A 15,274-nucleotide genomic window follows, 5' to 3' on the forward strand; every position below is an offset into this window, starting at 1 on the left:
AAAGTTTGACCAGCTCTTTGCTTTCCCTTACTGCTTATTTAATTCAATTGCCTTTAAAGTAGCTGTTCTTTAAACAGAGTTTGACTGTTTTTAACTACTTAACTAATGCTCTTATCTTTAATGTAGCTCATTTTGAAGTATTTTTTTGTATTTCATTCATTACTTATCTAGTATAATGGCACTTAGTGTGCCTCACCTTAAAATAGGGGCTTTTGCAGCAGCTTTCGCTTACGGCCATACCACCCTGTTCACGCCTGATCTCGTCTGATCTCAGAAGCTAAGCAGAGTTGGGCCTAGTTAGTACTTGGATGGGAGACTGCCTAGGAATACCAGGTGCTGTAAGTTTTTGAGTTTTTTCACCACTTATCTAATACACTGGCCCTTAGTGTGGCCAAAGTTTGACCAGCTCTTTGCTTTCCCTTACTGCTTATTTAATTCAATTGCCTTTAAAGTAGCTGTTCTTTAAACAGAGTTTGACTGTTTTTAACTACTTAACTAATGCTCTTATCTTTAATGTAGCTCATTTTGAAGTATTTTTTGTATTTCATTCATTACTTATCTAGTATAATGGCACTTAGTGTGCCTCACCTTAAAATAGGGGCTTTTTGCAGCAGCTTTCGCTACGGCCATCCACACCCTGTTCACGCCTGATCTCGTCTGATCTCAGAAGCTAAGCAGAGTTGGGCCTAGTTAGTACTTGGATGGGAGACTGCCTAGGAATACCAGGTGCTGTAAGTTTTTGAGTTTTTTCACTACTTATCTAATACACTGGCCCTTAGTGTGGCCAAAGTTTGACCAGCTCTTTGCTTTCCCTTACTGCTTATTTAATTCAATTGCCTTTAAAGTAGCTGTTCTTTAAACAGAGTTTGACTGTTTTTAACTACTTAACTAATGCCTTATCTTTAATGTAGCTCATTTTGAAGTATTTTTTTGTATTTCATTCATTACTTATCTAGTATAATGGCACTTAGTGTGCCTCACCTTAAAATAGGGGGCTTTTTGCAGCAGCTTACGCTTACGGCCATACCACCCTGTTCACGCCTGATCTCGTCTGATCTCAGAAGCTAAGCAGAGTTGGGCCTAGTTAGTACTTGGATGGGAGACTGCCTAGGAATACCAGGTGCTGTAAGTTTTTGAGTTTTTTCACTACTTATCTAATACACTGGCCCTTAGTGTGGCCAAAGTTTGACCAGCTCTTTGCTTTCCCTTACTGCTTATTTAATTCAATTGCCTTTAAAGTAGCTGTTCTTTAAACAGAGTTTGACTGTTTTTAACTACTTAACTAATGCTCTTATCTTTAATGTAGCTCATTTTGAAGTATTTTTTGTATTTCATTCATTACTTATCTAGTATAATGGCACTTAGTGTGCCTCACCTTAAAATAGGGGCTTTTTGCAGCAGCTTCCACACGGCCATCCCACCCTGTTCACGCCTGATCTCGCCTGATCTCAGAAGCCACAGAGTTGGGCCTAGTTAGTACTCTGGATGGGAGACTGCCTAGGAATACCAGGTGCTGTAAGTTTTGAGTTTTTTCACTACTTATCTAATACACTGGCCCTTAGTGTGGCCAAAGTTTGACCAGCTCTTTGCTTTCCTTACTGCTTATTTAATTCAATTGCCTTTAAAGTAGCTGTTCTTTAAACAGAGTTTGACTGTTTTTAACTACTTAACTAATGCTCTTATCTTTAATGTAGCTCATTTTGAAGTATTTTTTTGTATTTCATTCATTACTTATCTAGTATAATGGCACTTAGTGTGCCTCACCTTAAAATAGGGCTTTTGCAGCAGCAGCACGCTTACGGCCATCCCACCTGTTCACGCCTGATCTCGCCTGATCTCAGAAGCTACAGAGTTGGGCCTAGTTAGTACTTCTGGATGGGAGACTGCCTAGGAATACCAGGTGCTGTAAGTTTTTGAGTTTTTTCACTACTTATCTAATACACTGGCCCTTAGTGTGGCCAAAGTTTGACCAGCTCTTTGCTTTCCTTACTGCTTATTTAATTCAATTGCTTTTAAAGTAGCTGTTCTTTAAACAGAGTTTGACTGTTTTTAACTACTTAACTAATGCTCTTATCTTTAATGTAGCTCATTTTGAAGTATTTTTTGTATTTCATTCATTACTTATCTAGTATAATGGCACTTAGTGTGCCTCACCTAAAATAGGGCTTTTGCAGCAGAAGCTACACGGCCATACCACCCCTGTTCACGCCTGATCTCGCCTGATCTCAGAAGCTACAGAGTTGGGGCCTAGTTAGTACTTGGATGGGAGACTGCCTAGGAATACCAGGTGCTGTAAGTTTTTGAGTTTTTTCACTACTTATCTAATACACTGGTCTTAGTGTGGCCAAAGTTTGACCAGCTCTTTGCTTTCCCCTTACTGCTTATTTAATTCAATTGCCTTTAAAGTAGCTGTTCTTAAAACAGAGTTTGACTGTTTTTAACTACTTAACTAATGCTCTTATCTTTAATGTAGCTCATTTTGAAGTATTTTTTTGTATTTCATTCATTACTTATCTAGTATAATGGCACTTAGTGTGCCTCACCTTAAAATAGGGCTTTTTGCAGCAGCTACACGGCCATACCACAATCTCTGTTCACGCCTGATCTCGCCTGATCTCAGAAGCTAGCAGAGTTGGGCCTAGTTAGTACTTGGATGGGAGACTGCCTAGGAATACCAGGTGCTGTAAGTTTTTGAGTTTTTTCACTACTTATCTAATACACTGGCCCTTAGTGTGGCCAAAGTTTGACCAGCTCTTTGCTTTCCCTTACTGCTTATTTAATTCAATTGCCTTTAAAGTAGCTGTTCTTTAAACAGAGTTTGACTGTTTTTAACTACTTAACTAATGCTCTTATCTTTAATGTAGCTCATTTTGAAGTATTTTTTGTATTTCATTCATTACTTATCTAGTATAATGGCACTTAGTGTGCCTCACCTTAAAATAGGGGCTTTTTGCAGCAGCCACACGGCCATACCCTGTTCACGCCTGATCACTCCTGATCTCAGAAGCTAAGCAGAGTTGGGCCTAGTTAGTACTTGGATGGGAGACTGCCTAGGAATACCAGGTGCTGTAAGTTTTGAGTTTTTTCACTACTTATCTAATACACTGGCCCTTAGTGTGGCCAAAGTTTGACCAGCTTCTTTGCTTTCCCTTACTGCTTATTTAATTCAATTGCCTTTAAAGTAGCTGTTCTTTAAACAGAGTTTGACTGTTTTTAACTACTTAACTAATGCTCTTATCTTTAATGTAGCTCATTTTGAAGTATTTTTTTGTATTTCATTCATTACTTATCTAGTATAATGGCACTTAGTGTGCCTCACCTTAAAATAGGGCTTTTTGCAGCAGTTCACACGGCCATACCACCCTGTTCACTGATCTCGCCTGATCTCAGAAGCTACAGAGTTGGGCCTAGTTAGTACTTGGATGGGAGACTGCCTAGGAATACCAGGTGCTGTAAGTTTTTGAGTTTTTTCACTACTTATCTAATACACTGGCCTCTTAGTGTGGCCAAAGTTTGACCAGCTCTTTGCTTTCCCTTACTGCTTATTTAATTCAATTGCCTTTAAAGTAGCTGTTCTTTAAACAGAGTTTGACTGTTTTTAACTACTTAACTAATGCTCTTATCTTTAATGTAGCTCATTTTGAAGTATTTTTTTGTATTTCATTCATTACTTATCTAGTATAATGGCACTTAGTGTGCCTCACCTTAAAATAGGGGCTTTTTGCAGCAGCTTTTGCTTACGGCCATACCAATTCTCTGTTCACGCCTGATCTCATCTGATCTCAGAAGCTAAGCAGAGTTGGGCCTAGTTAGTACTTGGATGGGAGACTGCCTAGGAATACCAGGTGCTGTAAGTTTTGAGTTTTTTCACTACTTATCTAATACACTGGCTCCTTAGTGTGGCCAAAGTTTGACCAGCTCTTTGCTTTCCCTTACTGCTTATTTAATTCAATTGCCTTTAAAGTAGCTGTTCTTTAAACAGAGTTTGACTGTTTTTAACTACTTAACTAATGCTCTTATCTTTAATGTAGCTCATTTTGAAGTATTTTTTGTATTTCATTCATTACTTATCTAGTATAATGGCACTTAGTGTGCCTCACCTTAAAATAGGGGCTTTTTGCAGCAGCTTTTCACACGGCCATACCACCCTGTTCACGCCTGATCTCGCCTGATCTCAGAAGCTAACAGAGTTGGGCCTAGTTAGTACTTGGATGGGAGACTGCCTAGGAATACCAGGTGCTGTAAGTTTTGAGTTTTTTCACTACTTATCTAATACACTGGCCCTTAGTGTGGCCAAAGTTTGACCAGCTCTTTGCTTTCCTTACTGCTTATTTAATTCAATTGCCTTTAAAGTAGCTGTTCTTTAAACAGAGTTTGACTGTTTTTAACTACTTAACTAATGCTCTTATCTTTAATGTAGCTCATTTTGAAGTATTTTTTTGTATTTCATTCATTACTTATCTAGTATAATGGCACTTAGTGTGCCTCACCTTAAAATAGGGGCTTTTTGCAGCAGCTTTCGCACGGCCATACCACCCTGTTCACGCCTGATCTCGCTCTGATCTCAGAAGCTAAGCAGAGTTGGGCCTAGTTAGTACTCTGGATGGGAGACTGCCTAGGAATACCAGGTGCTGTAAGTTTTTTGAGTTTTTTCACTACTTATCTAATACACTGGCCCTTAGTGTGGCCAAAGTTTGACCAGCTCTTTGCTTTCCTTACTGCTTATTTAATTCAATTGCCTTTAAAGTAGCTGTTCTTTAAACAGAGTTTGACTGTTTTTAACTACTTAACTAATGCTCTTATCTTTAATGTAGCTCATTTTGAAGTATTTTTTTGTATTTCATTCATTACTTATCTAGTATAATGGCACTTAGTGTGCCTCACCTTAAAATAGGGGCTTTTTGCAGCAGCTTTCTGCTTACGGCCATACCACCCTGTTCACGCCCTGATCTTGTCTGATCTCAGAAGCTAAGCAGAGTTGGGCCTAGTTAGTACTTGGATGGGAGACTGCCTAGGAATACCAGGTGCTGTAAGTTTTGTGTTTTTTCACTACTTATCTAATACACTGGCTCCTTAGTGTGGCCAAAGTTTGACTCAGCTCTTTGCTTTCCTTACTGCTTATTTAATTCAATTGCCTTTAAAGTAGCTGTTCTTTAAACAGAGTTTGACTGTTTTTAACTACTTAACTAATGCTCTTATCTTTAATGTAGCTCATTTTGAAGTATTTTTTGTATTTCATTCATTACTTATCTAGTATAATGGCACTCTAGTGTGCCTCACCTTAAAATAGGGCTTTTTGCAGCAGCTTTCGCTACACGGCCATCCCACCCTGTTCACGCCTGATCTCGCCTGATCTCAGAAGCTTAAGCAGAGTTGGGCCTAGTTAGTACTTGGATGGAGACTGCCTAGGAATACCAGGTGCTGTAAGTTTTGAGTTTTTTCACTACTTATCTAATACACTGGCCCTTAGTGTGGCCAAAGTTTGACCAGCTCTTTGCTTTCCCTTACTGCTTATTTAATTCAATTGCCTTTTAAAGTAGCTGTTCTTTAAACAGAGTTTGACTGTTTTTAACTACTTAACTAATGCTCTTATCTTTAATGTAGCTCATTTTGAAGTATTTTTTTTTGTATTTCATTCATTACTTATCTAGTATAATGGCACTTAGTGTGCCTCACCTTAAAATAGGGGCTTTTGCAGCAGCTTTCGCCACGGCCATACCACCTGTTCACGCCTGATCTCGCCTGATCTCAGAAGCTAAGCAGAGTTGGGCCTAGTTAGTACTTGGATGGGAGACTGCCTAGGAATACCAGGTGCTGTAAGTTTTTGAGTTTTTTCACTACTTATCTAATACACTGGCCCTTAGTGTGGCCAAAGTTTGACCAGCTCTCTTTGCTTTTTCCTTACTGCTTATTTAATTCAATTGCCTTTAAAGTAGCTGTTCTTTAAACAGAGTTTGACTGTTTTTAACTACTTAACTAATGCTCTTATCTTTAATGTAGCTCATTTTGAAGCATTTTTTGTATTTCATTCATTACTTATCTAGTATAATGGCACTTAGTGTGCCTCACCTTAAAAATAGGGCTTTTTGCAGCAGCTTTCGGCACGGCCATACCACCCTGTTCACGCCTGATCGCCTGATCTCAGAAGCTTGCAGAGTTGGGCCTAGTTAGTACTTGGATGGGAGACTGCCTAGGAATACCAGGTGCTGTAAGTTTTTGAGTTTTTTCACTACTTATCTAATACACTGGCCCTTAGTGTGGCCAAAGTTTGACCAGCTCTTTGCTTTCCTTACTGCTTATTTAATTCAATTGCCTTTAAAGTAGCTGTTCTTTAAACAGAGTTTGACTGTTTTTAACTACTTAACTAATGCTCTTATCTTTAATGTAGCTCATTTTGAAGTATTTTTTGTATTTCATTCATTACTTATCTAGTATAATGGCACTTAGTGTGCCTCACCTTAAAATAGGGGCTTTTTGCAGCAGCTTTCGCCACGGCCATACCACCCTGTTCACGCCTGATCACGCCTGATCTCAGAAGCTAAGCAGAGTTGGTCTTAGTTAGTACTTCTGGATGGGAGACTGCCTAGCAAATACCAGGTGCTGTAAGTTTTTGAGTTTTTTCACTACTCTATCTAATACACTGGCCCTTAGTGTGGCCAAAGTTTGACCAGCTCTCTTTGCTTTCCCTTACTGCTTATTTAATTCAATTGCCTTTAAAGTAGCTGTTCTTTAAACAGAGTTTGACTGTTTTTAACTACTTAACTAATGCTCTTATCTTTAATGTAGCTCATTTTAAGCATTTTTTGTATTTCTGTTCATTACTTATCTAGTATAATGGCACTTAGTGTGCCTCACCTTAAAAATAGGGGCTTTTTGCAGCAGCTTTCGCACGGCCATACCACCCTGTTCACGCCTGATCTCTGATCTCAGAAGTTAAGCAGAGTTGGGCCTAGTTAGTACTTGGATGGGAGACTGCCTTAGGAATACCAGGTGCTGTAAGTTTTGAGTTTTTTCACTACTTATCTAATACACTGGCCCTTAGTGTGGCCAAAGTTTGACCAGCTCTTTGCTTTTTCCTTACTGTTTATTTAATTCAATTGCCTTTAAAGTAGCTGTTCTTTAAACAGAGTTTGACTGTTTTTAACTACTTAACTAATGCTCTATCTTTAATGTAGCTCATTTTGAAGTATTTTTTTGTATTTCATTCATTACTTATCTAGTATAATGGCACTTAGTGTATCTCACCTAAAATAGGGGCTTTTGCAGCAGCTGCCACGGCCATACTCACGCCTGTTCTCGCCTGATCTCAGAAGCTAAGCAGAGTTGGTCTTAGTTAGTACTTGGATGGGAGACTGCCTAGCAAATACCAGGTGCTGTAAGTTTTGAGCTTTTTCACTACTTATCTAATACACTGGCCCTTAGTGTGGCCAAAGTTTGACCAGCTCTTTGCTTTCCCTTACTGCTTATTTAATTCAATTGCCTTTAAAGTAGCTGTTCTTTAAACAGAGTTTGACTGTTTTTAACTACTTAACTAATGCTCTTATCTTTAATGTAGCTCATTTTGAAGTATTTTTTGTATTTGCTCATTACTTATCTAGTATAATGGCACTTAGTGTGCCTCACCTTAAAATAGGGCTTTTTGCAGCAGCTGCCACGGCCATACCACTCTGTTCACGCCTCGGATCTCTGCCTGATGCAGAAGCTAAGCAGAGTTGGGCCTAGTTATTACTTGGATGGGAGACTGCCTAGGAATACCAGGTGCTGTAAGTTTTGAGTTTTTTCACTACTTATCTAATACACTGGCCCTTAGTGTGGCCAAAGTTTGACCAGCTCTTTGCTTTTCCTTACTGCTTATTTAATTCAATTGCCTTTAAAGTAGCTGTTCTTAAAAACAGAGTTTGACTGTTTTAACTACTTAACTAATGCTCTTATCTTTAATGTAGCTCATTTTGAAGCATTTTTTGTATTTCCCGCTCATTACTTATCTAGTATAATGGCAACTTAGTGTGCCTCACCTTAAAATAGGGGCTTTTTGCAGCAGCTTTTCGCTATTACATGCCATACCACCCTGTTCACGCCTGATCTCAGCCTTTGATTCAGAAGCTAAGCAGAGTTGGGCCTAGTTATTACTTGGATGGGAGACTGCCTAGGAATACCAGGTGCTGTAAGTTTTGAGTTTTTTCACTACTTATCTAATACACTGGCCCTTAGTGTGGCCAAAGTTTGACCAGCTCTTTGCTTTCCCTTACTGCTTATTTAATTCAATTGCCTTTAAAGTAGCTGTTCTTTAAACAGAGTTTGACTGTTTTAACTACTTAACTAATGCCTTATCTTTAATGTAGCTCATTTTGAAGTATTTTTTTGTATTTCGCTCATTACTTATCTAGTATAATGGCACTTAGTGTGCCTCACCTTAAAATAGGGGCTTTTTGCAGCAGCTTTCTTCGCACGCCATACTCACCCTGTTCACGCCTGATCTCGCCTGATCTCAGAAGCTAAGCAGAGTTGGGCCTAGTTAGTACTTGGATGGGAGACTGCCTAGAATACCAGGTGCTGTAAGTTTTTGAGTTTTTTCACTACTTATCTAATACACTGGCCTCTTAGTGTGGCCAAAGTTTGACCAGCTCTTTGCTTTCCCTTACTGCTTATTTAATTCAATTGCCTTTAAAGTAGCTGTTCTTTAAACAGAGTTTGACTGTTTTTAACTACTTAACTAATGCTCTTATCTTTAATGTAGCTCATTTTGAAGCATTTTTTTGTATTTCATTCATTACTTATCTAGTATAATGGCACTCCTAGTGTGCCTCACCTTGTAAAAAATAGGGCTTTTTGCAGCAGCTTCGCGCCACGGCCATACCACCCTGTTCACGCCTGATCTCGCCTGATCTTCAGAAGCTACAGAGTTGGGCCTAGTTAGTACTTGGATGGGAGACTGCCTAGGAATACCAGGTGCTGTAAGTTTTGAGTTTTTTTTTCACTACTTATCTAATACACTGGCTCCTTAGTCTGGCCAATGTTTGACCAGCTCTTTGCTTTCCTTACTGCTTATTTAATTCAATTGCCTTTAAAGTAGCTGTTCTTTAAACAGAGTTTGACTGTTTTTAACTACTTAACTAATGCTCTTATCTTTAATGTAGCTCATTTTGTAGTATTTTTTTGTATTTCATTCATTATCTAGTATAATGGCACTTAGTGTGCCTCACCTTAAAATAGGGGTTTTTGCAGCAGCTTTAGCTTACGGCCATCCCACCCTGTTCACGCCTGATCTCGCCTGATCTCAGAAGCTACAGAGTTGGGCCTAGTTAGTACTTGGATGGGAGACTGCCTAGGAATACCAGGTGCTGTAAGTTTTTGAGTTTTTTCACTACTGATCTAATACACTGGCCCTTAGTGTGGCCAAAGTTTGACCAGCTCTTTGCTTTCCCTTACTGCTTATTTAATTCAATTGCCTTTAAAGTAGCTGTTCTTTAAACAGAGTTTGACTGTTTTTAACTACTTAACTAATGCTCTTATCTTTAATGTAGCTCATTTTGAAGTATTTTTTTTGTATTTCATTCATTACTTATCTAGTATAATGGCACTTAGTGTGCCTCACCTTAACATAGGGGCTTTTTGCAGCTTTCGCCACGGCCATACCACCCTGTTCACGCCTGATCTCGCCTCATCTCAGAAGCTAAGCAGAGTTGGGCCTAGTTAGTACTTGGATGGGAGACTGCCTAGGAATACCAGGTGCTGTAAGTTTTTGAGTTTTTTCACTACTCATCTAATACACTGGCTCTCAGTGTAGCCAAAGTTTGACCAGCTCTTTTGCTTTCCTTACTGCTTATTTAATTCAATTGCCTTTAAAGTAGCTGTTCTTTAAACAGAGTTTGACTGTTTTTAACTACTTAACTAATGCTCTTATCTTTAATGTAGCTCATTTTGAAGTATTTTTTTGTATTTCATTCATTACTTATCTAGTATAATGGCACTTAGTGTGCCTCACCTTAAAATAGGGGCTTTTGCAGCAGCTTTCGCTGCCACGGCCATACCTACCCTGTTCACGCCTGATCTCGCCTGATCTCAGAAGCTACAGAGTTGGGCCTAGTTAGTACTTGGATGGGAGACTGCCTAGGAATACCAGGTGCTGTAAGTTTTTGAGTTTTTTCACTACTTATCTAATACACTGGCCCTTAGTGTGGCCAAAGTTTGACCAGTTTCTTTGCTTTCCTTACTGCTTATTTAATTCAATTGCCTTTAAAGTAGCTGTTCTTTAAACAGAGTTTGACTGTTTTTAACTACTTAACTAATGCTCTTATCTTTAATGTAGCTCATTTTGAAGTATTTTTTGTATTTCGTTCATTACTTATCTAGTATAATGGCAATTTAGTGTGCCTCACCTTAAAATAGGGCTTTTTGCAGCAGCTACACGGCCATCCCACCCTGTTCACGCCCTGATCTCGCCTGATCTCAGAAGCTAGCAGAGTTGGGCCTAGTTGGTACTTGGATGGGAGACTGCCTAGGAATACCAGGTGCTGTAAGTTTTGAGTTTTTTCACTACTTATCTAATACACTGGCCCTTAGTGTGGCCAAAGTTTGACCAGCTCTTTGCTTTCCCTTACTGCTTATTTAATTCAATTGCCTTTAAAGTAGCTGTTCTTTAAACAGAGTTTGACTGTTTTTACTACTTAACTAATGCTCTTATCTTTAATGTAGCTCATTTTGTAGTATTTTTTTGTATTTCATTCATTATCTAGTATAATGGCATTTAGTGTGCCTCACCTTAAAATAGGGGCTTTTGCAGCAGCTGGGCCACGGCCATCCCACCCTGTTCACGCCTGATCTCGCCTGATCTCAGAAGCTAGCAGAGTTGGGCCTAGTTAGTACTTGGATGGGAGACTGCCTAGGAATACCAGGTGCTGTAAGTTTTTGAGTTTTTTCACTACTGATCTAATACACTGGCCCTTAGTGTGGCCAAAGTTTGACCAGCTCTTTGCTTTCCTTACTGCTTATTTAATTCAATTGCCTTTAAAGTAGCTGTTCTTTAAACAGAGTTTGACTGTTTTTAACTACTTAACTAATGCTCTTATCTTTAATGTAGCTCATTTTGAAGTATTTTTTGTATTTCATTCATTACTTATCTAGTATAATGGCATTTAGTGTGCCTCACCTTAAAATAGGGGCTTTTTGCAGCAGCTTTACACGGCCATCCCACCCTGTTCACGCCTGATCTCGCCTGATCTCAGAAGCTAAGCAGAGTTGGGCCTAGTTAGTACTTGGATGGGAGACTGCCTAGGAATACCAGGTGCTGTAAGTTTTTGAGTTTTTCACTGCTCATCTAATACACTGGCCCTTAGTGTGGCCAAAGTTTGACCAGCTCTTTGCTTTCCTTACTGCTTATTTAATTCAATTGCCTTAAAGTAGCTGTTCTTTAAACAGAGTTTGACTGTTTTTAACTACTTAACTAATGCCTTATCTTTAATGTAGCTCATTTTGAAGTATTTTTTTGTATTTCATTCATTACTTATCTAGTATAATGGCACTTAGTGTGCCTCACCTTAAAAATAGGGGCTTTTGCAGCAGCTTTGGCCACGGCCATCCCACCCTGTTCACGCCTGATCTCGTCTGATCTCAGAAGCTAAGCAGAGTTGGGCCTAGTTAGTACTTGGATGGGAGACTGCCTAGGAATACCAGGTGCTGTAAGTTTTTGAGTTTTTTCACTACTTATCTAATACACTGGCTCCTTAGTGTGGCCAAAGTTTGACCAGATCTTTGCTTTCCTTACTGCTTATTTAATTCAATTGCCTTTAAAGTAGCTGTTCTTTAAACAGAGTTTGACTGTTTTTAACTACTTAACTAATGCTCTTATCTTTAATGTAGCTCATTTTGAAGTATTTTTTTGTATTTCATTCATTACTTATCTAGTATAATGGCACTTAGTGTGCCTCACCTTAAAATAGGGGCTTTTTGCAGCAGCTGGCACGGCCATCCCACCCTGTTCACGCCTGATCTCGCCTGATCTCAGAAGCTAAGCAGAGTTGGGCCTAGTTAGTACTTGGATGGGAGACTGCCTAGGAATACCAGGTGCTGTAAGTTTTTGAGTTTTTTCATTACTTATCTAATACACTGGCCCTTAGTGTGGCCAAAGTTTGACCAGCTCTTTGCTTTCCCTTACTGCTTATTTAATTCAATTGCCTTTAAAGTAGCTGTTCTTTAAACAGAGTTTGACTGTTTTTAACTACTTAACTAATGCTCTTATCTTTAATGTAGCTCATTTTGAAGTATTTTTTTGTATTTCATTCATTACTTATCTAGTATAATGGCAATTTAGTGTGCCTCACCTTAAAATAGGGGCTTTTGCAGCAGCTTTCGCACGGCCATCCCACCCTGTTCACGCCTGATCTCGCCTGATCTCAGAAGCTAAGCAGAGTTGGGCCTAGTTAGTACTTCTGGATGGTAGACTGCCTAGGAATACCAGGTGCTGTAAGTTTTGAGTTTTTCACTACTCATCTAATACACTGGCCCTTAGTGTGGCCAAAGTTTGACCAGCTCTTTGCTTTCCCTTACTGCTTATTTAATTCAATTGCCTTTAAAGTAGCTGTTCTTTAAACAGAGTTTGACTGTTTTTAACTACTTAACTAATGCTCTTATCTTTAATGTAGCTCATTTTGAAGTATTTTTTGTATTTCATTCATTACTTATCTAGTATAATGGCACTTAGTGTGCCTCACCTTAAAATAGGGTTTTTTGCAGCAGATTTCGCTTATGGCCATCCCACCCTGTTCACGCCTGATCTCGTCTGATCTCAGAAGCTAAGCAGAGTTGGGCCTGGTTAGTACTTGGATGGGAGACTGCCTAGGAATACCAGGTGCTGTAAGTTTTTGAGTTTTTTCACTACTCATCTAATACACTGGCCCTTAGTGTGGCCAAAGTTTGACCAGCTCTTTGCTTTCCCTTACTGCTTATTTAATTCAATTGCCTTTAAAGTAGCTGTTCTTTAAACAGAGTTTGACTGTTTTTAACTACTTAACTAATGCTCTTACCTTTAATGTAGCTCATTTTGAAGTATTTTTTGTATTTCATTCATTACTTATCTAGTATAATGGCACTTAGTGTGCCTCACCTTAAAATAGGGGGCTTTTTGCAGCAGCTTTCGCTTATGGCCATCCCACCCTGTTCACGCCTGATCTCGTCTGATCTCAGAAGCTAAGCAGAGTTGGGCCTAGTTAGTACTTGGATGGGAGACTGCCTAGGAATACCAGGTGCTGTAAGTTTTGAGTTTTTTCACTACTTATCTAATACACTGGCCCTTAGTGTGGCCAAAGTTTGACCAGCTCTTTGCTTTCCCTTACTGCTTATTTAATTCAATTGCCTTTAAAGTAGCTGTTCTTTAAACAGAGTTTGACTGTTTTTAACTACTTAACTAATGCTCTTATCTTTAATGTAGCTCATTTTGTAGTATTTTTTTGTATTTCATTCATTACTTATCTAGTATAATGGCACTTAGTGTGCCTCACCTTAAAATAGGGGCTTTTTGCAGCAGCTTTCGCTTACGGCCATCCCACCCTGTTCACGCCTGATCTCGTCTGATCTCAGAAGCTAAGCAGAGTTGGGCCTAGTTAGTACTTGGATGGGAGACTGCCTAGGAATACCAGGTGCTGTAAGTTTTTGAGTTTTTTCACTACTTATCTAATACACTGGCCCTTAGTGTGGCCAAAGTTTGACCAGCTCTTTGCTTTCCTTACTGCTTATTTAATTCAATTGCCTTTAAAGTTGATGTTCTTTAAACAGAGTTTGACTGTTTTTAACTACTTAACTAATGCTCTTATCTTTAATGTAGCTCATTTTGTAGTATTTTTTTGTATTTCATTCATTACTTATCTAGTATAATGGCACTTAGTGTGCCTCACCTTAAAATAGGGGCTTTTTGCAGCAGCTTTGCTTACGGCCATCCCACCCTGTTCACGCCTGATCTCGTCTGATCTCAGAAGCTAAGCAGAGTTGGGCCTAGTTAGTACTTGGATGGGAGACTGCCTAGGAATACCAGGTGCTGTAAGTTTTTGAGTTTTTCACTACTTATCTAATACACTGGCCCTTAGTGTGGCCAAAGTTTGACCAGCTCTTTGCTTTCCCTTACTGCTTATTTAATTCAATTGCCTTTAAAGTAGCTGTTCTTTAAACAGAGTTTGACTGTTTTTAACTACTTAACTAATGCTCTTATCTTTAATGTAGCTCATTTTGAAGTATTTTTTGTATTTCATTCATTACTTATCTAGTATAATGGCACTTAGTGTGCCTCACCTTAAAATAGGGGCTTTTTGCAGCAGCTTTCGCTACGTCCATCCCACCCTGTTCACGCCTGATCTCGCCTGATCTCAGAAGCTAAGCAGAGTTGGGCCTAGTTAGTACTTGGATGGGAGACTGCCTAGGAATACCAGGTGCTGTAAGTTTTTGAGTTTTTTCACTACTTATCTAATACACTGGCCCTTAGTGTGGCCAAAGTTTGACCAGCTCTTTGCTTTCCTTACTGCTTATTTAATTCAATTGCCTTTAAAGTAGCTGTTCTTTAAACAGAGTTTGACTGTTTTTAACTACTTAACTAATGCTCTTATCTTTAATGTAGCTCATTTTGAAGTATTTTTTGTATTTCAGTCATTACTTATCTAGTATAATGGCACTTAGTGTGCCTCACCTTAAAATAGGGGCTTTTGCAGCAGCTTTCGCCACGGCCATCCCACCCTGTTCACGCCTGATCTCAGAAGCTAAGCAGAGTTGGGCCTAGTTAGTACTTGGATGGGAGACTGCCTAGGAATACCAGGTGCTGTAAGTTTTGAGTTTTTTCACTACTCATCTAATACACTGGCCCTTAGTGTGGCCAAAGTTTGACCAGCTCTTTGCTTTCCCTTACTGCTTATTTAATTCAATTGCCTTTAAAGTAGCTGTTCTTTAAACAGAGTTTGACTGTTTTTAACTACTTAACTAATGCTCTTACCTTTAATGTAGCTCATTTTGAAGTATTTTTTGTATTTCATTCATTACTTATCTAGTATAATGGCACTTAGTGTGCCTCACCTTAAAATAGGGGCTTTTGCAGCAGCTTTCGCTTATGGCCATCCCACTCTGTTCACGCCTGATCTCGTCTGATCTCAGAAGCTAAGCAGAGTTGGGCCTAGTTAGTACTTGGATGGGAGACTGCCTAGGAATACCAGGTGCTGTAAGTTTTGAGTTTTTCACTACTTATCTAATACACTGGCCCTTAGTGTGGCCAAAGTTTGACCAGCTCTTTGCTTTCCTT

At 39.1% G+C, this 15,274-nt stretch overlaps 4 non-coding genes and 16 pseudogenes across 4 annotated transcripts; all 20 read left to right on the forward strand.

Moving 5' to 3' along the window:
• The first annotated feature begins 226 nt into the window (after positions 1-226).
• On the forward strand, positions 227-345 carry LOC122339460. The gene has a single exon (XR_006249957.1). It is a non-coding gene; the product is annotated as a 5S ribosomal RNA (ribosomal RNA).
• Positions 346-618: 273 nt separating this feature from the next.
• Positions 619-738, forward strand: LOC122339459 (annotated as a pseudogene).
• Positions 739-1,013: 275 nt separating this feature from the next.
• On the forward strand, positions 1,014-1,132 carry LOC122339492. Its single transcript, XR_006249968.1, has one exon. It is a non-coding gene; the product is annotated as a 5S ribosomal RNA (ribosomal RNA).
• A 2,603-nt stretch (positions 1,133-3,735) lies between these two features.
• On the forward strand, positions 3,736-3,857 carry LOC122339359 (annotated as a pseudogene).
• A 273-nt stretch (positions 3,858-4,130) lies between these two features.
• Positions 4,131-4,248, forward strand: LOC122339447 (annotated as a pseudogene).
• Positions 4,249-4,519: 271 nt separating this feature from the next.
• LOC122339458 lies at positions 4,520-4,640 on the forward strand (annotated as a pseudogene).
• A 276-nt stretch (positions 4,641-4,916) lies between these two features.
• On the forward strand, positions 4,917-5,036 carry LOC122339390 (annotated as a pseudogene).
• A 669-nt stretch (positions 5,037-5,705) lies between these two features.
• LOC122339479 lies at positions 5,706-5,823 on the forward strand (annotated as a pseudogene).
• A 1,062-nt stretch (positions 5,824-6,885) lies between these two features.
• LOC122339463 lies at positions 6,886-7,002 on the forward strand (annotated as a pseudogene).
• Positions 7,003-9,233: 2,231 nt separating this feature from the next.
• LOC122339441 lies at positions 9,234-9,350 on the forward strand (annotated as a pseudogene).
• Positions 9,351-9,622: 272 nt separating this feature from the next.
• Positions 9,623-9,741, forward strand: LOC122339483 (annotated as a pseudogene).
• Positions 9,742-11,177: 1,436 nt separating this feature from the next.
• LOC122339427 lies at positions 11,178-11,296 on the forward strand (annotated as a pseudogene).
• Positions 11,297-11,566: 270 nt separating this feature from the next.
• Positions 11,567-11,685, forward strand: LOC122339414 (annotated as a pseudogene).
• A 271-nt stretch (positions 11,686-11,956) lies between these two features.
• LOC122339444 lies at positions 11,957-12,075 on the forward strand (annotated as a pseudogene).
• A 665-nt stretch (positions 12,076-12,740) lies between these two features.
• LOC122339504 lies at positions 12,741-12,859 on the forward strand. The gene has a single exon (XR_006249980.1). It is a non-coding gene; the product is annotated as a 5S ribosomal RNA (ribosomal RNA).
• Positions 12,860-13,134: 275 nt separating this feature from the next.
• LOC122339364 lies at positions 13,135-13,253 on the forward strand (annotated as a pseudogene).
• A 274-nt stretch (positions 13,254-13,527) lies between these two features.
• Positions 13,528-13,646, forward strand: LOC122339518 (annotated as a pseudogene).
• A 273-nt stretch (positions 13,647-13,919) lies between these two features.
• LOC122339519 lies at positions 13,920-14,038 on the forward strand (annotated as a pseudogene).
• Positions 14,039-14,310: 272 nt separating this feature from the next.
• On the forward strand, positions 14,311-14,429 carry LOC122339455 (annotated as a pseudogene).
• Positions 14,430-15,081: 652 nt separating this feature from the next.
• On the forward strand, positions 15,082-15,200 carry LOC122339512. Its single transcript, XR_006249988.1, has one exon. It is a non-coding gene; the product is annotated as a 5S ribosomal RNA (ribosomal RNA).
• The last annotated feature ends 74 nt before the right edge of the window (positions 15,201-15,274 follow it).

This window comes from Puntigrus tetrazona, unplaced genomic scaffold (genome assembly GCF_018831695.1).
Source record: "Puntigrus tetrazona isolate hp1 unplaced genomic scaffold, ASM1883169v1 S000000994, whole genome shotgun sequence".
Classification (NCBI taxonomy): Eukaryota; Metazoa; Chordata; class Actinopteri; order Cypriniformes; family Cyprinidae; genus Puntigrus; species Puntigrus tetrazona.